The sequence below is a fragment of the Sorex fumeus genome, unplaced genomic scaffold (assembly GCF_029834395.1).
Source record: "Sorex fumeus unplaced genomic scaffold, SorFum_2.1 ptg000131l, whole genome shotgun sequence".
Classification (NCBI taxonomy): Eukaryota; Metazoa; Chordata; class Mammalia; order Eulipotyphla; family Soricidae; genus Sorex; species Sorex fumeus.
The window spans coordinates 21938922-21948436 of NW_026606188.1; the positions used below are offsets into that span (position 1 = coordinate 21938922).

A 9515-nucleotide genomic window follows, 5' to 3' on the forward strand; every position below is an offset into this window, starting at 1 on the left:
GATGGCCCCCACCTTTCGTTGGAAACAACAAACCCTGTTTTTTTCCAGGGTTTTTTCATGTTGATATAGACAGTCTCACTGTTGTAAGGTGATATCTCACTGTTGTCTTGATTTGCATTTCCCTGATAATAAGGTGATGATGAACATTTTTCCCTCTGCTTGTTGGCTTCCCATATAATCTCTTTGGAGAAGTGGCTGTTCATTTTCTCTCCCCAGTTTTTGATGGGGCTAGGGAAGCCCCAAACCTTGGGAATTTCTTAAATGTTAAGCATGGTAGAGGGTTTTTTTTTTTTTTTTTTTTTTTGTCGCGTGAATGAAGTGACTTTTGGAAGTGCCAAAGGATGGGTTTCCTGTTTTCCAGGAAACTCAACCATGGGGTTTGAGATTTGGATTTACAATCTTACCCTCTGATCTCGGGGTAGTGGAGAGAGCCTGGAGGTTGAATCAATCACCAGTGGACAATGAGTTAATTAGTCATGCCTGTGCAATCAAGCCTCCATTAAAACTAATGGGCTCATGAAATCTTCTGATTTGATGAACTCATGATAATTGGGAAGAATGGTACACCTATAGAACAAAGAATCCTTGTATTCTTTTCCTATATCTTGTCCTATGCATCTCTTCCTACTGGCTATTCCAGAATAATATGATTCATAGGAAATAGCGATGTGGATTGTAAAAGGATTTCTTGAGTTCTCTGAGCTACTCCAGTAAATTATTTAAATCTGGGGAGAGGGTCATGGGAGCCTCTGATATATATTTACAACTTTCTCCCTCTCTCTCTCTATAGATGTATCTAATATTATATATAATATGGGCTGGAGTGATAGCACAGCGGGTAGGGCGTTTGCCTTGCATGCAGCCAACCTGGTTTCGATTCCTCTGCCCCTCTCGGAGAGTCTGGCGAGCTGCTGCGAGTATCCCACCCGCACAGCAAAGCCTGGAAAGCTATCCGTGGCATATTCGATATGCCAAAAACAGTAACAACAAGTCTCACAATGGAGATGTTACTGATGCCCGCTCCAGCAAATTGATGAATAACGGGACGACAGTGCTACAACAGTGCAGTGCTATTATATATAATATATGATATATATTCCCAAGAAATCATACATAATAAGTAAGCTTTAGGTTTTCTTTGGGGGGTGGTAGTTGGGCCAAACCCAGTGCTGCTCAGGGCTTACTCCTGGTTATGTGCTTAGGGGTCTTTCTTCATGGTACTTGGGGGATCATATGCAGAGCTGTGAATCAAATACATGTGAACTGTGTACAAGCAAGCACCTTAACTCCTGTACTGTCTCACCTGTCCAGGTAAATGAGCTTTAATGCTCACCTTCCTCTTTTTCATTTTGATTAATCTGAGAGTAATAAAGCACTTAACTTTCTTTGCTATTACTAGTCACATAGGTTATTCTTCTTCAATTTTTTTTGGTGGGATATTTCAAATACCTTTTGAAGATGGAGACACTATAAAGAGAGGTTAAAGTGTTTTGCTTTCAGCAGACCCCATGCATTCAATCACCAGCACTTCCAGGAATGACCCTTGAGTACAGAGCTGGGAGTAAATACTGAGCATAGCCAAGCGTGGCCCTAACCTCCCGCCCTAAACCCAGTACTTTTGGAAAAAGGTACCTGGCATGCGATAATCTTGATTTTGCTTCTTTCAGTGCTCATCCCTGCTACCTCCTACTGAGATGACCAGCTTTTCTTATCCTTACTTTGCTCCTAGAGAAACTGCTCAAAATCCACAGCATCCATGATTTCATCTTCTCTAGTATGGGGCAGCCCAGGGTGAGCTCTAGGTTTCATTCTTTTCTTTTCTTTTTTAGAATTTATTTATTGAATCACTGTGGGAAAAGTTACAGAGTTTTCAGGTTTAGGTCTCAGTCATGTAAATATCAAACACATTTCCCTTTACCAATACTTATTTTTAACCGCGAACCCCAATAGAACCCCACCTCCCACCCCTCCCAATTCCTGTGAGGCAGATGAGTTCTAGTTAACACTCTGTCTACTTTGACTAGATTCATTGTTTCGATAAAAGATGCACCATTATTATTTAGAGTTTATGACCCCCCCCCCCCCAAATCAGACATGCTGAAAAAGCGTTGTGAAATGATTTGCTTTCTACAGCTGGGTTTTAAGAATTAAATGATGGTTTTGGATTTCTGCTATTTTACTTATTAACCCTGGAAGTATTTCTATTAAAAGTTAGATAGTTAAGAGATTGGTTTCTGTGCTCTGGAGTCGTGGCCGTGCCGGAGAGCTGCTCGTGGGGGGCAACTGGTGACCTCGGTAGGGCGTGAAGGTCCCTGCCGCCCCCACCCCCGGCTCAAACCTGCTGTCCACAAGGCTCCCGTGTGGCCGCCATCTTTCTTTCCAGAGAGGAGAGGGCGAATGGGGCAACACCCTTTCCCCTCCAGGCAGGCATGCTGGCGCGGTTTAACATATAGTCCATTCACTTTTCTGCTCCAAGCTGCTGGGTTCTGCATTAAGTCCTTGTGCTTCTGGGGCCATGGCCGTGCCAGAGAGCCGCTCGTGGGGGGCAACTGGTGACCTCGGTAGGGTGTGGAGGATGGACTGGAACGCCCCCTTTCCCATGAGGTCCCTGCCGCCCCCACCCCCGGCTCAAACCTGCTGTCCACAAGGCTCCCGTGCGGCCGCCATCTTTCTTTCCAGACAGTTTCATTCTTTTCTTCCCTCATCCATTTATCACAAGTTTTTTCCACAGGCATCATGGTGGCAGTGGAGTTACAAAATCAGGAGCCCCTGTTTTACAGCCATTTGGTGAGAAGCACCATAATAAACTGGGCACGTCATTGTGCTTTGAATAGAAGGGAATACTTCTCCTCCCCACCCCCATCTTCTTGTTTGAACTCTTCTCTATATTAGCTCAGTGAATTATTTATCAAAGTTTCAAGACATTTCTGATAAACAGTGAAGAATAACTTTACATAACTTTACATTACATATTGTTATCAATAATAACAATATCAGTAAAGTAATTGGAAAAAACTCAAATGTCAGGGGTTATTCACTATTTTGTTTGTACAGTATTGAACCAAGCCTTCACAGACCCAAGATATTTTAAGCTATATTACATAGGAATGAATAATTATGAAATACTGCAACAGCTTTTTTTGGTTTTTTTTTTGGACCACACTCGGCAGTGCTCAAGGCTTACTCTTGGCTCTCTGCTGAGGGATCACTCCTGGTGGTGCTCAGGGCACCATATGTTGTGCCAGGGTTGGTTATTTTTTTTTCATTTTTTATTAGTGACTCACCGTGAGGTACAGTTACAGACCTACAAACTTTCATGTTTGCGTTTCAGTCACACAATGATCGAGTACCCATCCCTCCACCAGTGCCCATTCTCCACCACCAATGATCCCAGTATCCCTCCCACCACCCCCACCCCTTCTCTCCCACCCCATCCCGCCTCTGTGGCAGGGCATTCCCTTTTTTCTCTCTGCTTTTGAGTGTTGGGTTTGCAATAGATGTATTGAGTTGCCATCGTGTTCAGTCTATAGTCTACTTTCAGCACGCATCTCCCATCCTGAGCGGGTCCTCCAAACACCCTTTACTTGGTGTTCCCTTCTCTATCTCAGCTGCCTTTCCCCCCAGCATGTGGGGCCAGCTTCCAAGCTGAGGAGAAAACTTCCTGGTGTTTATTTCTTCTATTCTTGGGTGTAAATCTCCCATACTGTTACTTTATATTCCACAGATGAGTGCAATCTTTTTATGTCTGTCCCTCTCTTTCTGACTTATTTCACTTAACATGATACTTTCCATGTTGATCCACTTATATGCAAATTTCATGACTTCATCTTTTCTAACAGCTGCATCGTATTCCACTGTTTAGATGTACCAAAGTTTCTTTAACCAGTCATCTGTTCTTGGGTACTTGAGTTTTTTCCAGATTTTGGCTATTGTAAACAGTGCAGCAATGAACATACAAATGCAGATGTCATTTCTTCTATACTTTTTTGCATCTCTGGGGTTATTACCAGAAGTGGTATTGCTGGGTCAAATGGGAGCTCAATTTCTAAATTTTTGAGAAACGTAGGGATGGTTACTTTTTGTGGAGCTGGGAGGGGGGGAGGGTTGGGTTTTTGGGCCACACCTGGCAGTGCTCAGGGCTTACTCCTGGCTCTGTACACCCAGCAGTGCTCAGGGTTAAGTTCTGGCTCTATGGTCAGGAATCACTCTTGGCATCAAAATAAATCCAAAGTGAACTATTTCTAGGCTATTGGTTTTTTGTGAGTTTTATTTCAGTATGGTAATCTTCCTATAAGTTTCTCTCAGAAATAATTTTTTTGTTTTTGGGTCACACTTGCTGTTGCTCAGATCTTATTCCTGCCTCTGCTCCCATGGATCACACTTAGTAGGGCTCAGGGGACCATATGGAGATCTGGGGATTGAACCAGGGTTGACTGTGAGGATAGAAAGTGCCTTACCCTCTGTGCTATTTCTCTGGTCTCCCTGCCTTGGAAGTTTTATAGTACCAACTTCAACATTTTCCACATAGTATCTTATTCTTCTCCAGGCTTTTTGTAGAATGTCAGATTTATAGTGGTATATAGTTCCCCTGGGCATAACCTGCCAAAATATGACAATTTCCTTGGAAGGCAAAAAGCAGTGAGTTTTAGTCATATACATGAACTGGCAGACATCTAAATGAATCCTCTATATGAAGAAAAGGTTTGTGTCTTTTGAAATATGAATGTCCACTTTCATTAAATTCAAACAGATGCCAATATAAACATCTCCAAATTTGATGGGGTTTCAGTGACTCATCATTTCGCAGACTCTTGGCACCAAATTTCTGAACATTACATAACCCAACTCATTGCAGTAAGGAGGGAGCATTTTGAAGAAAAACTCCTGCTAGGAAGTATGGGGTTTGGGTAGAATCCTCTAGAGGAATAATTATCAGGTAGAGTATAATCTGTGAAAAACTTTTCTGAGTGGTTTAAATTTAAAAGCTGCTTTCACAAAATTTCCAGCATTGTTGAAAACAGCATTGTCTGTTCTCATGAAATCTTTGACTTTGGAACAGAACTCAAATGCCCATCTGAAAAAAGCCATATTTTAAAAATTTCCTTTCTTTTTAATTTTTTGATTTTTGGGCTACATCTGCTGTTGCAGTGTTTACTTCTGGTTCTGCACGCAGGAATTATTGTTGATGCTGATTGGGGAACCATATGCTTGGGTCAGCTGCATGTAAGGCAAATTCCCTACCCACTGTACTATTGCTCTAGTCCTCAAAAGTTACACATATTTTCAAGGTTAAGTTGTTACAGGTGTCTAAAAATATCTTGTATTTGTATTAAATCTACATAAAGAAGACCTTTCAGCTTTACCAGCTGAAAATTTAGTCCTAAGTAGCAGCCCAGAGTTATGTTTGAAATTTCTACTAAAAAACAAATTCTCGGATTGGTTTCAAATTCTGCCATCTAGTGCATACAAGAATGTAGACTATCAGGTGAGAAGAAATCACTAGTTGAAGATTCTTTGTTGTTTGGCATACTCTGTGCTTTAGTGAAAATGGTGTTGTGACTATCCAGGTGTGCTTTCTGGATCTTTGCCATCACTTTAAATGTCAAGTAGGAGATGGCATTATGTACTAAAGTGGAAGGCAGTGTTGGAAGACTGAACACCTGATCTATGGATTCTGAGTCTATAGGTGGATTGATGACATGAGAATAGAATGGAACTGGGTTGGAGAAATACTACATCAGATAGGACACTTGTCTTGCATGCAGCTGACCTGGGTTCTATCCTTGGCATCTCCTATAGTTCGCTGAGCTTGTCAGAAGTGATTCCTCAGTGCAGAGCCAAGAGTAACACCTTAGCACTGCCAGGTGTGGTTCCAAAACAAAAAACAAACAAACAAACAAAAAACAAAAAACAAAAAAAGAGAATGATTTAATGGAACTGAGTTGAATTTTCACTCTGACGATATTTGAGAATTGCTGTGGTGAAGAGAAGCCTCACCCAGACCCATGCTGAAATTGGGTCCAGCGGATTATTCAGCAAGAGTGGAGGAGTGTAGTTAGTTTTCCCCTATTCTTATCCAGGCCGGTTTCTTCAGCGGTCTCTCTGTTTCCACCTACTTCCTTTCCTGCTGTAGTTGTCACTGCGATGACCAGGGCACACACGCTCCTATATGTTGTGTTAGCTGTGGTGCTGGCTGGGGGCTGCACTCTGTAGTTGGGTTGTTCTAGTATATTCTAGTGCTTGCTGGGAGGCATGTGGCTACAGTGCTCACACAGGTGCTCCCCAGAAGCTCTGCTTCCTGGCACTGGGGCTCACATATCTTTTAGGGGTGCTCAATGTGGGTTGCACCCCATTCCTTATATTTGGTTGTCATGCAGCTGGAAGGAAGTAATATTTTTTGTCTTTTTGGCTAACACCTGGAGATGCTTAGGGGTTACTCCTAGCTCTGCACTCAGGTATTATTCCTGGTGATGCTCAGGGGACCATGTGGGATGCCAGGGGTCAAACCTGGGTTAGCTGCATGCAAGGCGAATGTCCTACCTGCTGTGCTGTTGCTCCGGCCCCAGTTGGAAGTCATTTGTGCTGCCACAATCACAGGCAGCAGAGCTGCTAGAATAACTCTAGACACATATGTTGGCACCAGGGATTGAACTGTGACATTCTGTTGCAAAGTAGCTGTCCTAAGCTCCTAAACTACCCACTCTGCCCCACTGGGCTTCAGCTTTATTCACCTGCCTATTTTTCTATTTGTGAGAACAAATCGGGTAGCATTTAAACATATTTTTGAAAAGAGAATTTTTTGAGTGAGAGTGACTTTCTTTTTCTGTTTATGAGGAGAGCAGTGGAATAAGAATGTTCATAGGAGTGAATATGTTTGTATGTATGTGGAGTGTGTGGTGTGTGGTGTGTGTGTGTGTGTGTGTGTGTGTGTGTGTGTGTGTAGAATCAGGCTTCAGATAGGCCTTTTATGTCCAGCCTTTTTTAGTCCATACACTTATATATGATAGTGGGCCCCAAATTCTACTTGTTTAATGATGTCATAGTCATTGTAACGCAACATTTTACATGGCCAGCAGCTCCATACATCCTGTTCTTACTGAATATCTTGAGAGTGTCATTTCCCCTGGGGCTTGATTTAATCTCATTTTTTGTTCATCGCGGTCCATGCGTCTACAAAATTCACTGTTAATGTTTTCCAGTAAGAGGCCACATGGAGTGACTGACCTGGAAATGAAATTCAAAGTGATTAAGGACTACAAAAGTGGAAAATCAATGACTGTTATTTCTCACTAGTCAGGCATAACCTTTTCTGTTGTAGCTACAATCTAGAAGCATAAGGACAAAGTGACAGGAACTTTTAAAGAGTTGCTTTATTGAAAGCAAGGATGCTGACAAGAATTTGAGAAACTTCTACTAACCTGGGTTGGAAATTAGGCTCCCAAATGCAACCCCTTCAGTACCATAATCAAAAGCAAAAAGTATCGTGATCCAAAGCAGTGACGACACATGCCCCCATCTGTGGCACCCTGTTGAAGTCGGCCTGGCATAAAGACCGGAGGCATCTCTGCAGTGAGCTGCTTGGTTTGGAGATTCTTGTGTGTGTTTCTGGATCATGCCCCTTGTTTCCATCTTTTCCAGAGAAATAAATTATTGGCATATTCCCTGCAGGGCATGCCCACTTGCCCACAGCACACTGTGCTGCTGGCCCTAACTGTGGCTTTTGGTCTCTTTCATGGTTTATGGGTCTCTGAAATAAGGCCAATGAATGAGCTTGTATAGCCGAGTTGGAGGTGGTTTGTGGATGTGGCTCCCATATGCCTAACTTTTGGCTGTTTAATTTCTTGGTAAACTTGGCCCCAAGTTGTCATGTTCTGGCCAAAGGCACAGCGGCAATCTTGGGGTATTAGGAAGTCTGAAGGCACCATCAGGTTGCTGATGCACTCACCCTGCAGGTACACGTTGACCTGCTGGCAGCACCGTACCCCATACGGTGGTATACCCTTTTATCTTAAAACATACGGTGGTATACCCTTTTATCTTAAAACATGACCAAAGGAGATATCTAAATACTTAGTATAATGTTTAACAATATTATTAATCATTATACCTTGAAAATGGAACTATGACAATCTTTTGGAAACTTTCTTTGGTGTACAATGGCATTTTGTTCAAACTGCTCACAGGTATCACTTGTTTGTCTGCCTTTAAGCCTTTTTAAGGTACTGGAGAGTAAACTCAGGGTCCCATGATGTGAAACAAATGATCTATTACTAAGCTATAGCTTCAGCCCCTTAAAATTTTATTTTCTAGAGTTTTAGGTAGGTTCATGAGAAGGTCGAGAGGAAGGTATAAAGAATTTTATAAAACCAGTAAAGTTAATTTGCTAAAACCTAAAAGGAATTGAGGTGGAAAATAAATGTGCTCCTAGTTAAACGGGCAGCCCTCACTGTATCAGTGGTTTGATGTGACCTCGTGGGCATCTAGTGACAGCAGGAAATGGGGTGCAAGGCTGCCTGGCCTCAGCTCACAGTTGCAGTCTTCAAGAAACAAGCTGAGTGACTCAAGTCCTCAAGTTGGAGAAACACCTTGGCTTGTGGTTTACCTAACATGAATATGTATTGGGGTACAAGACGCTGAGCCATAAATATGTATTTGAGACAAGAACAGAAGGGGAATTTAGGTATCAACTTGATTTGGGGGGCATTTCAGCAAATATTTGGAAAAATTTCTCCCCACTTTTCTAATGCAGGTTCCTTTCTGCATGTTTCCCAAATGCATGACCCATGCAAAGCATCAGGCCCGGACACCCCCATGACACACTGATGGCCAGTCCCAAGGGGTGGGACTGAAATATTCCTTTGAAAATGGGGCCTCTGAGGTAGGAGGTCTGGCCAGGCCTCCTACCTCAGAGCCCCCCCTTAAGGTTAATCCCCTCCCTCCCCTTAACCTCAGAGCCTTCAGGTTTAATTGATCCATTTCAAGGGAAGTAGTGGCTCATGGCTGCCGCTCCGCTTCCATCTGTCTTTGAGCAGAACACTCTGTGAGTTCTATGGGTCATTTCTGCATTAGAATACCTCCCCTAAAGTCCAGGCTTCTGCTATGGTTGAATTTCTGGTTTTAAGGGTGCTCTGGAAGAGTTTCAGGTTCTCTCCTAACCTCTGGAGCACCCAGGCTGGCTCTTGTCCTCCCTGGATTTGTGTGAGTGAGCTCCAATAGCTCTGCTCCTTACGGAGGGAGGCCACACTGCCCATACCCTTCCCATTAAATCTTCCTTGACATTTTGCTGAAGTTACTATTTCCCAGTGCACCACAACTCTCTGGTGACCTTAATGGGAAAGGAGCCAGCCTCCAGCAAATCTCTTTTTAAAAAAGAGGGACATGGCCCAGAAGCAGGTAATAAATAAGGCCGGGGGCAGTGAATGCAGCCAGAGTGAAAACTGCTGTCTTTGAGTAAACACACAAAAAGGACGGGCAAAGGGACGGCAGTGACCTATTATTCCCACTGCCCGAGTTCG

General features: G+C 43.0%; 1 pseudogene; it reads right to left on the minus strand.

Moving 5' to 3' along the window:
* Positions 1 to 488: 488 nt before the first annotated feature.
* LOC130046089 (UDP-GalNAc:beta-1,3-N-acetylgalactosaminyltransferase 1-like) lies at positions 489 to 5456 on the minus strand (annotated as a pseudogene).
* Between the last annotated feature and the right edge of the window lie 4059 nt (positions 5457 to 9515).